We start from the raw sequence: 22,195 nt of genomic DNA, 5'->3' as shown, positions 1-22,195 counted from the left end.
ACTATTGGCCATTTCAATGTTGAAATCGCCACAGATAATTAGTTTTATGTTAGATTTTAGTATTTTCCTCATAAGCAGCTCAAATCTTTCGAAAAATGTATTTACATATCCTCCTGGTGATCTATATAAGCTAACAATTATAGTATTCTCTACATTTAGTCTAATACAGCTAAATTCTCCATCTAGTTCTGCACAGTAAGAGGTAACATACTGGCTTCTGTTATCTAAGAAGTCTTCAAGCCACTCACATATTTGTGAACTTATTCCAAATGCTCATACCTTCTTTAACAGCCTGCATTACAGCACCATGTCAAATGATTTCTGGAAATCTAAAAATATGGAATCTGTCTGTTGCCCATCATCTGTAGTTTGCAGTATATCATGTGAGAAAAGGGGAGCTGAGTTTTGCACAAGTGACACTTTCTAAAACCACCCTGATTTGTGGACATAAGCTTGTCAGTCTCAAGGTAATTTATTACATTCAAACTGAGAATATGTTCAAGGATTCTGTAGTAAACAAATTTTAGGGATATTGGCCTATAATTTTACAGGTCTGTTGTTCTGCACTTTTTATACACAGGAGTCACCCCCACTTTTTTCCAGTCACTTGGGACTATGTACTGGGGGAGAGAGTCATGATAAGTAAGGGGCCAATGCCATAAAGTACTATTTGAAAAATCAACTTGGGATTCCATCTGGACTAGATGACTTATCTGTCTTCAGCTCCATCAGCTCCTTCATTGTTTCTCTATGCCGGGGATGCTTATTACTATGTCATCCATATGGAAGTCTGTTTTATGGTCAAACAATGGTATGTTTGTACAATTCGTTACACACAAAATTTAAAACTTTGGCTTTCATTTTGATATTGTCAAGTGCCACGCCTGACTGTTCAACAAGAGACTGTATGGGAAGTCTTAGACCCACTTAGCAATTTTAAATACAACCAGTATTTTCTCAGGTTCTCTGACAGATCTTTTGCTTATGTATGATTGTGGTAGTACTTTCATGCTTTGCACACAGATCTTTTCACAATGCACAAATGTCTACTATCCTTTGGTTGTCATCATCTGTGCATTCTCTTTTGAACCAAGCGTGCAACAGCCTCTGTTTCCTAAGCTTTCACATCTAGTTATTAAACCATGGTGGGTCTTTTTGATCCTTAATTCACTTATTAGGCACATAATTCTCCAGATCACGATTTACAATCTGCTTAAACTTTGCACATAATTCCCCTATGTCCATCTTACTGGAACTAAATGATGTCACTTCACTTTCCAAGTGAGATGCTTACAACTGCTTATCTGCTCTTTCTACCTAAAATACTCTCCTAACCTTCTTGACTGGATTATTAACTTTTGTAACCTGAGATGCTAATCCCCAGTCACTGATAAGATCCAGCGTATTTGTAGCTACAAGGTCTAAGATATTTTCATTCCATGTGGGTTGCTGAACTAGCTACTCAAGACAGTTTTCAGAAAGCATGTTCAAAAGTATTTTGCATGACTGTCTGTCTGTACCAGCTGCAACGAATCCATTGATATCCCATTCTATACTCTGTAGGTTAAAATCGCCTCTAACTAGCAATGCACGATCTGGGTATTTACGCGCTACTGACCATAGACATTCTTTGAATAACTCTTGAACTGTCACAGCAGAATCGGATGGCTGGTAAAAACACCCTACAATTAACTTGTTTTCACCTCAATCAGTTATATGTGACCAGACAACTTCACTTTGACACTCAACTTCGACCTCAATAGAAACAACATCTTAGTCAACTGCAATGAACATTCTTCCTGCTATCACCCCTAATCTGTCTTTCTGATATATGTTCCATGACTTGCTAAATATCTCACAGCTTTTCACTTTGGGTTTCAGCCAGCTCTCAGTCCCAAGAATAATCTGAGTGCGAAAACTTTCCTAGAGAGCAGTAAATTCTGGAATTTTATTATGAACACTTTAACAATTTACTAGTAAAATTTTTACAGTCAAAGTGTCTTTACTCTTAAAATGCTCTGACTTCTCTTGCTGTGTATCGATTGGCGAGTGTTCATCAGACTACCTGAAACTATCGCCTAATCTAAAAAACCCTCTTGCGTACTCCACAAGTACTCTGCTACCTGAGTAGCTGCTTCCTTTGTGCAGTGCACCACTGACCTATCAAAGGGAGTCTTACAGGTCCCCAATCAATAATACAAGTCTAGAAACCTACAGCCAAGACCATCACAGAGTTGACGAATCCTTTTGCTGAGACACTCCACTTGGCTCCAAACCAAAGGACCCCGATCAACTCTGGGAACAGTGTTGCCAATTGTGAGCTCTGCTTGTACCCCACGTGTGAGGCCAGCAACCGTCACTTCTTCCACCAGCTGCCTGTATGAACTGAGGATGGCCTAAGAGCCATATGACAGGCATCATCAATGCTGATGTGAGCAACAATTTGGAGATGACTGCAGCTCGTATGCTCAACAGATGCAGGCAAGGCCACTTCCATATCTCAGATGGGGCCACCCAGGAGATGTGCCGAGTATACATTGGCTTTCTTTCCAGCCCTGAACACTATCTGCCTAAGGGGCTTAATAAAGTGCCTAACATTGGACCTCCCAATAACTAGGAAACCCTTTCCCATGTGTGCCTTCTCAGACCCTGCTGAAGCATCAGCCACCCGTCCACTCACAGGATGAATGGCTGAGGCCAGACGACCAATCTCCACATTGGTCTTCTGCCTTGAGTGATGCAAACGTTCTACCACCCGCCACTCACTCTGTTGTGAGGGTGGATCCACTGTGTCGGGTACACAAGGAGGTGCCTCAGTAGCAGAGCCCGTATGTGACACAAGCGACACTTGAGGTGCCCCAAGCAATGAGCCTGATTCTCTGCAACCATTACACCTTGAAGCAGCAGCCTGAAGATGACTGACTGGAGTCAAAAGTGCATGCACCTGCCCACAGAAAGCAGCCTGTTCCTCCTGCATCCACATGCAGCATGGCCACATCCTACCCATCCTAGCAAGGCCAACTGAAAAAGTAAACTATAAAAGCAGACAAATCGTAGATATGTTACGTGCTATCCACCTGATGCATCACCAATGGACGTTAGTAGCTCAATGAGCTATGTAGCTGGCTGTTCAGAAGAAATGAAAACTACCCTACAGATTGCCCAGATTTACAGTTACAGAATGCGAGCTTCCCCCTCTTAAATGGATATATGCATGAAATTTTAGAAATATAGTATCAGGAAAAGGAGGGAAAAGATAAACGCTTAACTTGCCGCTTTGTAAATGTGTATCAGCTGAGAGCTGGAACTTCACTCAAATAACATCAAGGGATTGAAGACGATCTAGTCCTGCTTTTAATTGATCCCAGAAAAAACAAGGATGGGTGGACTGTTTCATTGTAATATGAGTCTGAAATTTTGTTGCACGACCCAGTCTATTACAAAATAAGATGGGAAAATTGAACACAGAAAGCATCTAACTTTTGATATGGAATTTGATCAGAAAACAAATGCACTTCATCATTGATGGAGAATCCAAACAGTTTAAAAGTGTTCAAACCAAACAGATTTTCCGTATAAGCATTGTCCATAACTACAAATGTTAGTGTGTGAACCACAGTCTTGTAAGTCACAGGTGCAGAAAACTGCCCAAGAATCTGTTGTTTGTTATAACTCACCAGCTTCCGTGATACTAGAGCCAGAGAGGGAGAACCCAAATCCATGCAAGTCTGAGAATTCACCACCACTGCTGCTCCTGCATCCTTGTTCACCTGCATTTCCAATAACTTGTTAAACAACCGAACTTCAACATATAACTTTCTTTGGGACACCATCACTGCTGTGACACACTGTTCACATCCATGTTCATTGCATTCTCACTCACATTTGGAAAGGAGTTACATACAAAACCAATGTGTTCTTTCTTATTGCACCTACTACACATTGCACAGTGCTTTGAACATGAGCAGTCTGTTCATGTTGAATGAAGCAGTAGGGGCACGAAAGCAGCAGAGCACTAGACTGTTGCTGTTGTGATGCGGACTGATGTTGCTCTGAATGCTGATTACCTATATGACACTGAGACATCTGCTGGACTGCTGCAATAGCATCTACATTCCATTGCACAGTGATTGATGGCTGAGAGGGGTGAGACAAACTGATTTCTGAAATTTCGGACCAGGCTACTATTTGACTACCCGCAATCCATGAAATTTCAAATGACCGAGCTATGTTCAATAATTTTGTAAGTGTAGGATTTTCAAACTATAGAGCTCGATCTTGAAGTTCCTTATCAGGAGCAAAAAGTATGATTGCATCAAAAACCACCTGACTGGCATAGGATTCTTTATGAACTTTTGTCACAAAATGATGATGACAGCTAAGTCCATGTCGTTCTACAGCCCAGGCCCTGTATGACTGTTCTGTCCACTTTTGGAAACAGTAAAACTCCACATAAGCAGAAATAATGTATGTTTACAGCGATAGGTAGAAAGTAACCCACACATCTGACTGAAAGAATGACTTGAAAGTTCTTGTAAGGGGGTGAGCTGACACAATAACTGAGATCCACAAGAAGAATCCCATGACAAAAAAAGAGCCTTGCACAGGTTTATAACTGTTACCCCAGATGCCTGAAAATGTTGCCAAAGGTGGCATCCCGGGATTCTGCTGCATCGTTATACGCAGCGACCAGCAGCAGATATGTTGTCGGGAGGGCAGCAGGTTGTGTCAGTGTCATCGTTAAGCTGGAAATAGCAACTGCCAGCACCTGCTGTTGCTTGAGAAGAGATTTAAGCACTGCCTCCATGGAAATTAAACTCAAAGGATTAATGACTGAAGTGGAACATGTGGAGCAGAATACTGTACTCATTGATAAAAAGTGTTCTAACACAAGAAAGCTGTAATTTATTGCTCCAACAGTACACACACGTCAGTCAAGATACATTACAATTAGCAGTACATAAATAGCCAGCAGAGCCTTGTGCTCTGGCCTATATAGACATTAATTGCAACAGTGGGTACAGACGGCAGGCTGCGCACTCAACTGCTGTCATATTAGCAGACCCGGTGCTCTCTAATGGCCGAATCCAGCACAAACTTCATGCAAGAACTATGAAGCAGAGTGCATGCAAAATTGGTAGTTACAGCAATTTCAGTGTCTCCTTCTTAGTTTGAGTACCAATAAATTTTCAAATATTAACAAGTAAAGCTCTGCAGTCACTATCACTATTTTTCTGCCATTTCCCTTAAAAAAAAGAGAACTATGGCCCAATTACATAATTCTTCACAAACCCACAATACACTGTCATTTTGTTGCTGTAAGGAGGATGTTCTTGCATATCTTTAGGGTTTTTGTCTGAACTACAATGGAAGGTCTGGCTGTTAACAGAATCAGAAAAATGAAATCAGTTTCATTGCTGACTGTGAGAACCAATTCATCGGTCATCTCTTCAAGCATTTATTCTGAAAAATGTTATGCATCTTGCATCATCTTCAGCCTTTGGTTGCAGAATGATGGCCATCTTGCAAGGGTGAAAACGTACATTATAACGGATTCTGCACGTACCTGTGATCAGAGAGCAGCATAGCAGAAGGATGTTTATGAGCCGGCCGGTAAGAATCAGTCTACGCTGCTCGTATTATTCTCTCAATTTTTCCTGGTAATCTGGCAGGCAATTCAAAATCTATTGATTTTGGTTTTGGAACTGAATCTGGTTTTCTGAAGTTTTTCATCCATAAAAAATTGTGTTATTGGATGAAAGCACATTCTCTGTGACACAATCTGAAAGGGTAGAGCAAGGGTTTCCACAAACTGGCATCGTTTCATAAAAATAATAATTTGGTTTATTTACATTCTGAGTAAAGGAATAATGTGTGTACTAGTAGTGATGTCCACTGGGCAGGCAGGTAAGTATTTCTACTATAGCAGCATGATAGATGATAGGCGAATCGTACAATATTTTTAATATTAGTTTCGTCAAATGTAGACCATTTTTTTTTGTTTGTCTTCTATGATTTGTATTTATCCATTACAATTGACAAATTTTTAAATTAAACTACAAAATGGGATATTTCAAATGTTATATGCTGTTCTAAAGACTTGTGTCTTAGAAGGAAGCACAGGAAGTGTTATGACAGTTATTTGAATTTCGCAATACTGGAAATGAAGAATGATCACAGTGCGTCATTTGTTTCAAAGTCCTAGCTACTTTCACTAAGGCTACAAAGTCTCTCCTTTCATCTTACAAAGATGCCTGCCAAGTAAATCTCACACCATAGAGGAAGAAATTTTACCAGCTGCTCTAGGTGTGGTATCTACTATGATAGGCGAGTCAGTTGCCAAGCAACTGGAAAGTGTGCCTTGGTCAAATATCACTATTAATTGTCAAATACGTGATATGGCAGATAACATTAATGATCAGTTGGTTGAAAAACTTAGAGATAATGACTATTTCACTATTAAGTGGGATGAAGCTTCAGAAAACCACAATGGTGCAGATCTAATTTGTTACGTACAGTTTATAAAGATCAACAAATTTCATCTTTTCTGCACTAAAATGGCTCTCAAAACAAAAGCAACAGTTCCCTTTGAAATACTATATCCTTTTATGAAAGAAACCAATATTAACTGCAGAAATCATATAGGCATGTATATAGACTGGGATCACAGTATGGCTGGCAGTTACACAGAATTCATAGCTCTGATCCATAAAGAGGTCCCTGATGCTCTTTGAACATACTGTTTTATTCACACTGAGCACTGGCATCAAAAAACATGAGCTCTATCCTTCATGAGGTTCTTCAATCAGTGGCGAAAGTGGTAAACTCCATAAAAAATCTGCCACTTAAGTTGAGATGTTTTCAATAAATATGCACTGATATGGTGGATGAGCACATTTCTCTAATTTATTATGGTAGCTCTCACTGGTTTTGATAAGGGAATGTCTTGAAAAGAGTGTATGACTTCAGGAGTTGACCTTACTCCTACCTTGTTCGAGAGAAACATTTGAGTTCCACTAAGTTCGTAGAAAGTATGTGCATGCAATCTGAAATTAACTGTTCAAACAATAAAATCAGAACGATTTGGAATGTAATAAAGAGGGAAACAGGTACTGCACCATCTGACAATGAAAAATCTGCTGTCCTAAAAATTAACGATTTGGAAATAACTGATAGTAAACAGATAGCAGACACATTTAACAACCACTTTCTAAGTGTCACCTCTCAAATAGGTTGCAGTGGTGACCTAAGAGAAGCTTTAGATATTCTGAAACTTAACCTCCCACAATGTTTTAATGATATAAATGTAACACCCATAACTGTTAATGAAATAAAAAAAATAATTCACTCATTGAAAAGTAAAGGATCTTCAGGTATAGATAACATCTCTAATAAACTGTTGAAAGCCTGCAGTAATGTTGTAAGTGTAGTACTTGCTCACATTTGCAACATGTCTCTTTATGAGGGAGTTGTTCCAGAGAGAATGAAATATGCCATTGTGAGACCTCTTTTCAAGTCTGGCGATGCTACAGATGTAAAAAATTATCGTCCTGTCTCTCTCTTAACAACATTCTCAAAGGTTCTTGAAAAGGCAGTGTATAACAGGATTGTGGCACACCTTGATAAACTTAATATTATTAACCACAGACAGTTTGGTTTTCAAAAAGGGGTTTCCACAGAGCGTGCCATATATTCACTCACAAATGATGTCTTGGAGTCTATTAATAGTAAGAAGTCACCAGTTGGTGTCTTCTGTGATATTTCCAAGGCCTTTGATTGTGTAAACCACAAGATACTCTTGGAGAAGGCCTATCATTACGGAATCAAAGGGCCTATAGGTAACTGGCTAAAATCATATCTTCAAGACAGGAAACAAAAGGTGGTTCTACATGGCTGCAACAAAGGATCTCCTAATCTAGTGGATTCTGAATGGGGCAAAATTCAGCATGGAGTTCCCCAGGGATCTGTCCTTGGACCCTTGCTGTTTTTAATATATGTTAATGATTTACCCCTGTCCATTAGTAAAAATTGTGAATTCACAATGTTTGCTGATGATACAAGCATTGTCGTTGATGGTCAGTCTACTGCTGATCTGGAGACTGATGTTAATGATATACTCAGAGAAGCTACAGCTTGGTTTTCAATTAATTCTCTTTCAGTTAATATTAAAAAAACTAATTTTATACAGTTCCACACAAAAAATAAAACTCTAGAAAGTATAGTAATTGCTCATGACAACCAGGAACTAGAACAGGTGCAATCCACTAAATTCCTGGGGGTTCACATTGACAGTAGGCTCAACTGGGAACTGCATGTGTCCCTTACTCTAAAAAGGCTTTCATCAGCAACTTTTGCTCTAAGAATAATTACTCATTTTGGGGACATCAACATTTTAAAATCGTCTTACTTTGGGTACTTTCACTCATTAATGAGTTACGGAATAATATTCTGGGGTAATTCACCAGCCTCAAAAAAAATCTTAACTGCTCAGAAGAGAGCAGTCAGAATCATGTGTGGGGTTCCTCCACGAACCTCATGTAGAAAACTTTTTATACAGTTAGGTATTCTGACCACAACATGTCAGTACATATACTCTCTAATGAATGTAGTTAATAAAGACTATGCTCAGTATGAAACAAATTGTTCATACCATAACTACAATACTAGAGGTAAAGATGATCTACATGTTGAACTAAAAAATTTAACACTTGTGCAGAAGGGAGTAAAGTATGCGGCTATAAAGACTTTTAATGCATTGCCTAATTATATTAAATGTACAATAGAAAATGAAACGCTGTTCAAAGGTATGTTAAAAAAATACCTGCTCGACCATCCACTGTACTCGTTAGATGAATTCTTTTCCAGAAGTAATGCCCTCCCTTAATAATAGATGTATTTAGTCTCTTAGTTATTAGATGGATGATACAATATTATGTTAATGTTATAGTGTTAATGTTATAGTTATAATGTTATATTGAGAATTGCTATACTAGTTTAATGACAGCTTGTAATATCTATACCATTGAATTATATTGCTATTCTGTAGCATTAATTGTATTTGTACAATTGCATTGACACGTTCCACATCCAGGCGAATCACTCGCATGTACGGATCTATGGAATACGCATACCAAATAAAATAAAATAAAAACATTGACTTTGCTTTGAAGATGGCATATCCTTGTGACATTTCTGAAGAATTTTGGAAGAATAAGTTGGACAGTAACAATATACATTATGTTTTTCCTGCTCTTCAAAGGGTTTTAGAAGACAATGACTTCGACTAAGTGAAGAATTGAAGTTTGCATTTCTGGATCATTTAACTGAATTCCGTGATAACTTTCTGAAGCACTTTCCACAAGAAATTGACCAACACAACTGCATCAAGGAGCCTTTCAGTGCAGAACTTCTATCAATACTGACCACTGAAATACAACAGCAATTTATTGGTATTTCTCCACATACCACACTGAAATCCATGTTCATTTCCTCATCACTGTGAGTTTTGGAGCTTGGCAAAGCAGGATTATCCACAAGCAGGTAACAAGACCCTGTGAGTTTTGATACCATTTGCAACATCCAGCTTATGCAAAGTAGGCTTTTCAGCATTGGCAGCAATCAATACAGAATATAGATTACAAGTGAATGTGGAAAAAGAGATGTGAGTTGCAATTTACAGTCTTCTGCCAGTATTTGAAGAGCTGATGATGTAGAAAAAAGTGCATCCTTCCCACTGGTTTTGTTGCAAGAACAAGATGTAATAACATTAAAAGTTGATTAAAATGTGGTTATGTCAACAGTTAATAAAGAAATAACTATTCTTATTCATTTTTTCGAACTTAAGTTTATTAACCTCACACTTCGAGTTGAATGTTTCACAAAAGTTTGAAACCCACTGGGCTAAAGAAACTGAAACAGTGTTGCAATGCAAGAATCACCACTTCAAAATAATATTTGCATCAGAAATGCATGGTGCTTGTGCAAGCACAGCTCCATAGATACTAAATTTGCAACCCACAGGCAATGTAAAAATAAAAATGATGTGTAATATGCAGTGCTATTAACTAAAAACTGACAGCTCTTCTTGTCGCACCCTGTAAAACAGAGGCAAAAGGTACTTTTCAAGTCAAATACCATAGCATCCAGACTGAATTATACATACAAATGCTTTCTAGCATGCAATGATTCACAAACTAAGAAAATTTTGTGTGTGTCTATTCCAGCCAATAGAAGCAGTTTAATGCAATGCCAAATGTTAAAGAAAAGAAAAGAAACTTCCAAAAGTGATGAGGTGGTAGGAGAACAACTTCCCCCTTCCCCTGGACTGTAGAGTGGTTATGTGTAGACACTTTGGCTTGCTGATCTTGTTCAAGTCTGAATATTAATTAACCAAGCAGTTTGACCTCTGCAGATGTCTCCAGCAATTGGAAACGAAATGTTAAGCTCAGAAATATGTCTAATTCCCATCTTACAAAAATCACCAAGAATATAAAAAGATTGGAGTTTGTGAATTTTCTAAGGCTAAGCTGTTCATATATATTATTTAGTTCTACTTTTTGAGACAACTTGTATAACCGACACAAATGGAGTAAAATAAATGAAAACACTAGAGAAGAACAAGAAGGGAGTTGGCCAGTCACTGGGAAAGTTTGTAATATAACTGAATCAAATAAGGGCTTCAAACAAGAATATAAAAAGATTGGAGTTTGTGAATTTTCTAAGGCTAAGCTGTTCATATATGTTATTTAGTTCTACTTTTTGAGACAACTTGTATAACCGACACAAATGGAGTAAAATAAATGAAAACACTAGAGAAGAACAAGAAGGGAGTTGGCCAGTCACTGGGAAAGTTTGTAATATAACTGAATCAAATAAGGGCTTCAAACAATGGAAAATCCAGGATGGAATAACAACAATATGAAAACAGATTGCTACTCACCACGTAGAGGAGGCATTGAGTGACACACAGGTATAAAGAAAAAAGGCCACTAGATATTATTAGCTATACGAGTGAGTCCTCCATCAGATATAAGCCAAACAACTCTTTTTCTCTCTCTCTCTCTCTCTCTCTCTCTCTCTCTCTCTCTCTCTCTCTCTCTCTTATATGCTGAGTAGCATCTATCCTTTTCATACCATTGTTTATCAAATAAGCACATGATATACAACAGGTTTACTGTTATTGATCCCAATAAATACTTGAATCACAATTAGAAATCATCTTTAGACTGTTTTAACTGTAACATGTATTACATTTCTTCTGCGAGGTGGCGAGATGGTTTTCTTCTTTTTCACCAGCAAAATAAATATTAAAAATATTGTGTCATACTGTCGAAGCAATGAGCAATGTTGAGGTGTTACTGATAAGCAAGGCTCCTCACATGATTTTCATCTGGGTGTTTTGACAGTCTGACTTCCAATAAAGAAGATGATACTTCAGAACAAACAGTCAGCTCACACTGTATCTGGAAATGAATAGAAAGAAAGACTAACACTATACATTAAAACAGTGTCATTGCAAATGAAACACATGAAAAACAAAGCAATAAATGTAAATATAGCACATTTTGCAATTTGTTAAATGTAAAATACTACTAATAGTCCCTCACTTAATACAATTTTGTCATATGATGACATGTTGGAGACCGTGGCTATTGTTTGAAGACAAATGTTGATGGCCTTAGTTGGGCATGTGTAGAGAAACACTTTGAAATTACTGGGATCATATGTGATATAATGAAACTTATCATAATATGTATCTACCTTTCCCCTGACTCAGATGATAAAACTTTTTTTAGATAATTTAGACAGTGTACTCTGCTACATAACGAAATGGAAACAGTATGTAACTGTAATTGGGGGAGACTTTAATTCAAGCTTTTATGTAACATGTAACAAACCCAGTGTAAATAAGTTACTGAATATGCTAAGGCAGCACAACTTCCATCATGTAAATTCAGAACCAACAAGACTACAAGCGTGCTTGGATAATGCTTTTGTCAACTTTGTTCGTGATATGTACTCCACCAAGGTAAAGGAATTTGTTTTCTCAGACCACTCCATGTTAACAGTAGAGCAAGGCTGCACAAAAGTTAACAAAATCTAATACCTTAATATTAACAAAACACAATCTCATAAAACTAACACACCAGCTGAGCATAACAAACTGGGACAAATTATTTCAAAACTGTGATTCCAGTGCCCAAACAGTTTATGAAACATTCCACAATTACTTAACAGGTATTTTAAAAGCCCATCTTGTTCAAAAGAAATACCATAAAACAAGAAAGGGTAAATTTTGGTACACCAAAGAACTGGAGAATCTAAAAAATAAGCTACTGCTGCTGAAGTGCCTTGCCAAAGTAAACAATTCTAATGAAATTAAGGATCTCAAAAAAATCACTAAGAAACTGTATAAGAAAGAGTTGCAATTGGCGAAACAAAGATACAACACAAATTTCATAAAAAATAGTAAAAACCAATGCAAAACGGCCTGGACAGTAATTAATACTGTTAAAGGTGAAGTCAGAAACTTCAACAAGACAGTCCCAATACCAGCAGATACATTCAATAAATATTTTGTAAGCTGTGCTGATGATATCAAAAAGCTGATCAGTAAACCCAATGTAACATGTATAGATTATCTTACGAGAGCAAACCTAAATCATAATAGGGCCAGATCATCATTGAAACACTTCAAAGAGGTACGCCAACATGAAGTTCTTAAAATAGTCAAAGAAATGAAAAATTCATACAGTACAGATATTTTTAATATGTCAAACAATCTATTGAAAGAAATCATACATTACATTCCAGCATCATTAACATATTCTATAAACCTGTGTCTCGTAGAAGGGTTTTTTCCTGATCCTCTCAAACTATCCAAGGTAACTCCAGTCTTTAAGAAGGGTGTCAAATCAGATCCTGCAAACTACAGACCAATTTCACTAATTCCAGTACTAGGAAAAGTCTTTGAAGGCATAATACGTAAGCAGATGTATGAGTACCTAGAACTAAATGGTATGTTAAGTGCATCACAATTTGGTTACAGAAAAGAAAGGTCAGCTATACATGCCATAGAGCTCTTAGCCAGAGACATTCTAGCAGCATTTGAGGACCATGCGCACACACAGGTAACCTTATGTGATCTGAGCAATGCTTTTGACTGTGCTGACCACTCACTTCTGCTCTGTAAACTTGAGTACTATGGAATATGGGATAAAAGTTTAAAACTCATCAAATCATACCTCAATAAAAGGAAATAGGTGGTGAGTTCAGGAGGCCATCTGTCAAACATACTCGAGGTTCAACACGGAGTGCCACAGGGGTCTAAATTGAGACCACTTCTTTTCGTTGTACACATAAATGACTTACCAGGAAATATAGATGTAAAGACATATATGTATGCAGATGACACAACTTTTCTATCTGTAAACCATGTACTTGATAAACTTGTAAGTGATATGAAATTGGCAAAAGAAAATGCAACATCATGGTTTAATGCCAATGGTCTGCTATTAAATGAGGAAAAGACCCAGAATATGTGGTTCAGTCTATCAAAAACTACAAAAATAGAAAAACAAAAGTCAAAGTTTTTAGGAATTGTACTTGACAACAGTCTAACATGGAACTCTCATGTTGATCACATAGTGGTTAGGTTGTCAAGAGTTATATATTTGTTGAAGAGACTTATGTGTTGTGTGACATTTGAGTATGCAAGGACAGCGTACTTTGCCTTTTTTCAATCTGTTTTAAGGTAGGGGTTAATACTCTGGGGAAACAGCAGAAAAATAAATGAAATTATGGTGATCCATAAGAAAGCAATCAGAGTAATGGCCAAGGTAGATAACAGAACACATTGTAAACCATTGTTCATTAAATATAGAATTTTAACAGTTATTAATTTATATATTCTTGACAGTGTTAACCACATACTTGCTGAACTACCTAATTTAAGTGTAACAAATGAAAGGCATGACTACTATACAAGAACGTGTACTTCTCTGCTGTTGCCACAAAATAGATTAGCTAAAACTAACAATAGTCATAAGTATATGACAATTAAAATATATAACAAATTGTCTAAAAATGGGTCAATCAAGCCTGGCAAATTATTTAAAGACAATGTTCATAACTTCTTGTTAGCTAATCCATTCTATTCATTAGAAGAATTTTTAGAAATGCCCAATATCAACTTAAATATGTATACATTTATTTTGTAAAATTAATAGGTTAAGTGAACTGATGAAGTCTATTGCATGTAATAATTCTGAATGACCAGTAAAGAATCTGAATCTGAATCTGGTGTTAGGACAGCAACCAGCCACAAATTTACTTTGAGTTCCTTTATTCAAAGGAAACCGTTACCAGTTTCGAATCGTTGTGATTCGTCATCAGACTGTTTACACGCTTTCTTTCTGACATTTGGTGTGTTTTTATATCTATCTATTTATTTTATATCTATAAAAACACACCAAATGTCAGAAAGAAAGTGTGTAAACCGTCCGATGATGAACCACAACAATTCAAAACCGGTAACGGTTTCCTTTGAATAAAGGAACTCAAAGTAAATTTGTGGCTGGTTGCTGTCCTAACATCATCAACATTTGTCCTCACTTAATACTTTAAATTTCCTAAAACATTCATCAGAACTCTCTATCACCTCATTACTTTTTGAGAGCATTACTTAAAACTGAAAAACACTTCCAAAAATATTTACTCAAATACTTATATCTGAATGGAAACATTAATATTACTTTATTTACTTTTAATTCTATAATATTATTCTAATCAAACAAAAATTTAAAAGCCTTAACACTGTTCTACCACTTCATTATAGCTACTATTACATCCAGTGAACAGTATTAGTAGATCACAGATTTAGCAGGATAACACATAGTCACCACATAAAATCAAAGCTATACCGCCATGAGTTCAGTGTGCAATGCCATCTGAAATGGAGAAATGGGAGGTTCTATGAAATGTGAGAAATATCAGACTTAAGAGCAGCAAGAGTTTCAGAATCAGCAGTAATGAACTGTTTAGTTTTGGCTAACAAATTGAGGTCACACAAAACTTCAAGTTGTAAGTGGCACTCACTCTTTTGTCACTGTTTTCTTTTGCATCACTATACTCATTGTACGTTCTTCTTTCTCTTCTTTCCTATGTTTCTCTTGTCACTTTACAAACCACATTGCACCCTCTACTTATGAGCCACACTGCATCAACCATCTCGGCCACGTACAACAGATGGCTACAAGACCACGCTGATTGTTGATGCAGTATCTTACGTCCCACATTACTCCCGCCGATATACTTAATCCTTTACTTTCAAACTGATCACTCTTCCTGCGTCATTTCCCTTATTTTTGCATGTTAGCTCCTGCAGCTTTCTGGTGCCGCACGATCTTGTATCTCATACTACGAACCTCTCCCCAAACCACCACACTTTCTCCATTCTATCCCAGTTCGCACCCACTAATTCCAGCATCCAGTCACATCTGCCATCCCCCTTCTTCACACTTATTCATCCTCAGACCTGATACCCATTGTAATATATACAATTTTACTAGTTATTCTTTACTTAGATCCTTGTAACTTCTTGCCACTTTTAGTGAGTTTTTGCCTTTGGCTATCATCGGCTCCCTCAGATTTCAACTTGTTTCCACCTTTTGCATCCATTCAATCCTTTTTGCGAATTTTCACATGTATTTGGGTGTATTTTTGTGAAATTTTTTGGACATAATTCTACATTATTTATGCAATTTTTCGCATCTTTCCACCACCATGGATCCTTGCTTCTTCCATCTGCATCAATACAGAAAAGTTTCCTTATCCTTAGCCAGATCCCAGTCCCACATACTGTCCCTGTGTTGTTGCTTGGCCCATGGAATCCCCCCCTAATGGCCTTACCATCATATTACCCAACTCTGGCTGTCACCTTCCTTCCACAATCACCTCCACCTGTTCAGACTCTGCCAATCCTTAGCACTCACCAACATAGTCCTGCAAAACCACATCAACCAAGCCCAAACCTCTTTGCAGTACCTTCTCTCCATCCCCAAAATTCTCCTGCTATGCCATCCCAAATTCCTGGAACCCATAACACACATTGAAACTCTTGCCCTGCAGGAACTTGAGCAACATGCACAATGCCACCTCAAAAAGCTCTCCATCCTGCTCACTTCCTACTCCCGCCTTGGAGTACCACTGTCCACCACCTCTACAACAACCTCCAAACCTCCCCCACATCCTCTCATAGCTGACAAATCCTGTCTTACAGACCTACTACACTTACCCCACCCTCAAAAACTCCTTTCCACCACCACACAGAATCCAGAACCTAAACAGGCCTACAAAAAACAGTCATGAACCTTTCCTCCAGAAGCCTTAGCCCCACAGAAATATCAGTCCTTTCCAAAGGTCTCACCTTTTGCTGCACTCCCAAATTCAATCATGCCGGACTTGTGGAAGACCTCTCCTTCTCTCGGTCCCTACAGTATAAACACTTTTTCACCACCAACTCTACCAATCAGACTCAACCACAGACCAATACTGAACCTTGACTAACTCAGTTCACTCCTCCATCCAAACGTGACCCACACCCACTGCCCTCAAACCACACCATGTTAACTTTCCAGAATTTCTTAACCTCAAACCTTGCCTCACCACCATTCCCCAAAACCCTCAACATGCAAATTAACCTTAGATCTGCAGAAATAACTGCAGTTCACCATCTAAAAACTGATTCTGACCTTATAGTCCTACCTGCGGACAAAGGCTCAACCACTGTTGTTTTGTATCACAAGGATTACCTGGCGGAAGAACTCCACCAGCTGTCAGATACTTCCACCTACAAACCTGGCCACAGTGACTCCATTCAAGTAATCCAGCAGGATCTCCAGTCACTACACAAATCCTTACGCCCATCCCAGAACCTCTCCCCACAGTCCATCTATCTGCTCACCCCTACCACCCGCATTCCTACTGTCTACATGCTTCCTAAAGTCCATAAACCTAATGATCCAGGATGCCTCATGGTGGCCAGTTACTGTGACCCCACTGATAGAATTTCTGCTCTCATAGAGGGCAGCGTGGAAAGTAAAAATCATAGAGGGAGACCAAGAGATGACTACACTAAGCAGATTCAGAAGGATGTAGGTTGCAGTAGGTACTGGGAGATGAAGAAGCTTGCACAGGATAGAGTAGCGTGGAGAGCTGCACCAAACCAGTCTCAGGACTGAAGACCACAACAACAGACCAACACCTTCAACCTATTACCCGGAACCTACGCTCCTATATAAAAGATACCAATCATTTCCTCCACCGACTCTCCACAGTTCCTGTCCCTTTACCACACTGTGCCCTGCTCATCACTATTAATGCCACCACCCTGTACACTAACATCCATAATGCCCATGGATTTACCACTATTGAACACTACCTTCCCCAATGCCTGACAGATTCCAAACCAACAACCTCCTTCCTAGTCGCCACGATCAACTATATCCTCACCCACAATTACTTTTCCTTTGAAGGTATTACCTACAAACAAATCCGCAGTATAGCTATGGGCACCTGCACTGTACCATCCTATGCCAACCTATTCATGGGGCACCTAGAGGAATCCTTCCTAAAAACTCAGAATTCTAAACCCCTCACTTGGTTCAGATTCATTGACGACATCTTTGTTATGTGGATCAAAGGTGAGGACACCCCACCCACATTCCTCCAGAACCTCAACAGCTTCACCCCCATTTGCTTCACCTGGTCACACTCAACCCAAAAAGCCACCTTCCTAGATGCTGACCTCCCTCTCAAAGATGGCTACATGAGTACCTCTGTTCATATCAAACCTACTAACCATCAGCAATACCTCACTTCAACAGCTGCCACCTGTTCCATACCAAGAAATCCCTTCCATACAGCCTAGCCACCCATGGCCGTCACATCTGCAGTGATGAGCAGTCCCTATAGAAATATACCAAGGGTCTCACTGAAGCCTACATTGGCCATAATTATCCTCCCAACTATGTACAAAAACAAATCTACTGTGCCTTATCTTTCCAGTCTCCCAAACTCCCACCATCTGGCCACAGAGGAGCATTCCCCCGTAATTCAGTACCACCCATGACTGGAGCAACTGAATTACATTCTCCGCCAGGGTTTCGATTACCTCTCACCATGCCCTGAAATGAGAAATGTCCTGTCCACTATCTTTCCGAACTCTCCCACAGTGGTGTCCCACCGTCCAACGAACCTACACAATATACTCACCCATCCTTACACAAACCCTGCTTCCAATCCCTTACCTCATGGCTCATACCACTGTAACAGACATAGACGTAAGACCTGTCCCATACATCCTCCCACCACCACCTACTCCAGTCCAGTCACTAACATCACCTATCTTATCAAAGACAGAGCTACCTGTGAAAGTAGTCATATGGTCAACCAGCTAAGCTGCAACCACTGTGCTGCATTCTACGTAGGCATAACAACCAACAAGCTCTCTGTCTGCATGAATGGCCACCGACAAACTGTGGCCAAGAAACAAGTGGAACACACTGTTGCTGAACATGCTGCCAAATATGATATCCTTCATTTCAATGACTGCTTCACAGGCTGTGCCATATGGATCTTTCACACCAACGCCTGCTTTTCTGAATTGCACAGGTGGGAACTTTCCCTGCAATAGATCCTATTTTTCCATAACCCTCCTGGCTTCAACCTTCATTAGTCATTGTCCTCACCCATCCAGCCCCTTCCCTGTCACCATTCCAGCACTACACACCCATCATTCCACTACCACACCCAGTGTTTTTATTTCTCTCCTTTTCCACTCCCCCCCCCCCCCCCCCAATCTCTCCCCTACCCTCAGTCTAACCTGTTGCACTTTACTGTCTGCCACCCCCACCCTACCATCCCTCCCCTCCCCGCTCCATTCTTCTCTTTACCCCCACCCAGTCACCACTCCCATCACGCATTGGTGCTGCTACTCGCAGTGTGGTTTCAGTTGCCCGAGACTGCAGTCATGTGTGTGAGTTGCATTTGCGTGCGTGCGTGCATGTGTGTGTTTTTGTGTGTGTGTGTGTGTGTGTGTGTGTGTGTGTGTGTGTGTGTATTGGTCTATTGTTGACAAAGGCCTTAAGAGCTGAAAGCCATAATTGTGAGAGTCTTTATGTTGTGCCTATCTGTGACTCAGCATCTCTGCTATATGGTGAGTAGCAACTTTCCTTCTCATAATATTGTTACATTCCATCCTGGATTTTCCATTGTTTAGTTTTTCCCCAAGCACGATGAAGTTATCCTCTAGATATTTTGTCACTACATTTCATACAAAACAATTTCTTTTGATCTTATTCAAAGTAATTCATTTCTTATGAACACACCATCTTCAGAGCTGTATAATAACTTTCAATCTCTTTCTTGATCCGTGCCACTGTTTGGTGCCTTCAGTTCATTTCATTTGCCTGAAGATGCTCCAATTAACCTTGCTGCTCTTAAACAATACATCAATATTGCCACAAAGTATTCCAAAATGAGAAAATATAGCCACCCACCTGTAGACAAATGAAGGTCACACAAAGCACTCTTTGAGACTGTATTAGGTCACTAACATTTAAGTTCCTGTTCATCTTCTACTTTTAGTGCAGCAATTATCTAGTTCCACTACAAACATTGTCGAGGTGAGCATATAGGCACATCTGTATGTAATTCTGTACACCACACTAAAAGAAGTGTGATAGCTGTAAAGTTAATCAGCTTATACATTCTTCAAGTCTGTTGATCTGGAACCCACTGTTCTTTTGGAAGTCCTTGGTTGCCTACCCTAATTATTGCATAATGTATCCAACCTGGAATTTCACTTGTCATAATACTGGAATGAAGTATGTTCTGTACAGCGTGAGCTTGGAGGGTAAGGGAAATCATTTTTAACAGTGAATATGAATCTGATAATAGTGTGACAGATCCTGAAAGCCACTTCTATTATATGTATTCCATTAATGGTATGCACCAAATAAACAAAGCTTTCTAAATGAAGAATGAAGCTTTGTAAGAGAGGACCACAATAATGACATTACATCAGATGAAGCCAATGAAATAAATATGTGAAATAAATAAGTGAAATCTTATGAACTAACATTTTGTTGAGATATAGAGTGAATTTATTTTTAAGTACTGGAATCATCTACACTTAAACTATAGGTGGCTATAGAATTGTTTTGTGGCACAAAATTGAGGTCTTTAGTGTCCATAAGGAAGGTGGATGAGATGAATGTGGTTAAAGGTCTTACAGTGTTAGCATTTACAGAGCTAAAACAAGAAAGTATTAAAATTACAGTAGATGCATATGACTGGTTGATTGCTACACTAAAAATTGATGAATCTACCACTCTACAACACACTGAAACTATCAGTATAAGAGTTTGTAGTCTGGACAATTCACTAAATTTTGAAATGCATATCATACTCATCTCATCACCAGCTAAAATAGAGCATAGGTCACCACTTAAATTTATTGCTGCCCTTTCGTCAGAATACTAAATGCTCTCAGTTAGAAAGCGATGTATTGAAATATACACATAAAAAAAAGTTTTGCATCATCCCGGTTCCCAGAACTCCTGACTGTGGATATTTTATCACAGACACAGTCCCTCCGACTGTTCAGAGATGTTACTAGACCCACCTAAAGATGTAAACAACCATGCATGAGCAGCACCTATTAGATGGAGGGGGTCCGACAGTTGATCAGTTCCAATCATTCCAGCAGGAAGGACGGCTCGTGTTGTCCGTAGTGCGACCATGCCTAGACGGTCAATACCACAGTTCGACCACATCTGCATTGTTACTTTGTGCCAGGAAGGGTTCTCAACAAGGGAAGTATCCAGGCATCTTAGAGGGAACCAAAGCGATGTTGTTGGAAATGTAGGAGATACAGAGAGACAGAAACTGCCGATGACATGCCTCGCTCAGGCCGCGCAAGAGGCACTACTGCAATGGATGACCGCTACCTACGGATTATGGTAAAGAGGAACCCTAATAGCAACGCCACCATGTTGAATAATGCTTTTTATGCAGCCACAGCACGTCATGTTATGACTCAAACTTTGTGCAACAGGCTGCATGATGTGCTACTTCACTCCCGACATCCATGGTGAGGTCGATCTTTGTAACCATGACACCATGTAGCGCGGTACAGATGGTCCCAAAAACATGCCAAATGGATCGCTCAGGATTGACATCATGTTCTCTTCACCGATGAGTGCCGCATATGCCTTCACAGACAATCGTCGGAGACGTGTTTGGAGGCAACCCGGTCAGGCTGAACGTCTTAGACACGCTGTCCAGCAATTGCAACAAGGTGGAGGTTCTCTGCTGTTTTGGGGTGGCATTATGTGGGGTCGACGTACGCCACTGGTGGCCATGGAAGGCATCATAACGGCTGTACGATATGTGAATGCCATCCTCCAACTGATAGTGCAACCATATTGGCAGCGTATTTGCAAGGCATTCGTCTTCATGGGCGACATTTCGCGCCCCCATCATGCACATCTTGTGAATGACTTCCTTCGGGATAACAACCTTGCCCGACTAGAGTGGCTGGTATGTTCTCCAGACATGAACCCTATCGAATGTGCCTGGGATAGATTGAAAAGGGCTGTTTATGGACGATGTTTCTCCCCAACCACTCTGAGCGATCTATGCTGAATTGCTGTTGAGGAGTGGAACAATCTGGACCAACAGTGCCTTGATGAACTTCTGGATAGTGTGCCATGACAAATACAGGCATGCATCAATGCAAGGGGACGTGCAACTGAGTATTAGAGGTACCGGTGTGTACAGTGACATGGGCCACCACCTCTGAAGGTCTCACTGTACAGTGGTACAACCTGCAATGTGTGGTTTTCATGAGTGATAAAAAGGGCAGAAATGATGTTTATGTTGCTCTCTATTCCAGTTTTCTGTTCAGGTTTCAGAACTCTCGGAACCAAGGTGATGGAAAACTTTTTTTTTTATGTGTACATGATCAGCAGAGTTCCACAAACTGATGCACCCTCTCACTATAATAGAAAGCTATGGGACAGAGGAAAACAGCTTTGAGGGTGACGGGTCAATGTCACTTTACCCTGTATTCGTGATCAGGCAGAGGAGCAACACAGCCGGACAGTAGGTTTCACAGAACACTACTGGTCAT

The 22,195-nt window shown here is 39.4% G+C and overlaps 1 protein-coding gene across 2 annotated transcripts in view; it reads right to left on the bottom strand.

Annotated features, from left to right (window-relative positions):
• Positions 1 to 22,195, bottom strand: part of LOC124615413 (BLOC-1-related complex subunit 8 homolog) — a 129,978-nt gene that overhangs the window by 12,793 nt on the left and 94,990 nt on the right. Inside the window, exon 5 of one of the 2 annotated variants that reach the window (XR_006979787.1) lies at positions 11,251 to 11,462. The gene's annotated coding sequence lies outside the window, so the exon portion shown is untranslated. Of the gene's footprint in view, positions 1 to 11,160; positions 11,463 to 22,195 lie in introns of those variants that run through there. The other variant, XM_047143280.1, reaches the window with a different exon arrangement.

This window comes from Schistocerca americana, chromosome 5, assembly GCF_021461395.2.
Source record: "Schistocerca americana isolate TAMUIC-IGC-003095 chromosome 5, iqSchAmer2.1, whole genome shotgun sequence".
Classification (NCBI taxonomy): domain Eukaryota; kingdom Metazoa; phylum Arthropoda; class Insecta; order Orthoptera; family Acrididae; genus Schistocerca; species Schistocerca americana.
Note: the sequence above shows the minus strand (reverse complement) of the source record. Positions and strands in the feature narration are given on the sequence as shown.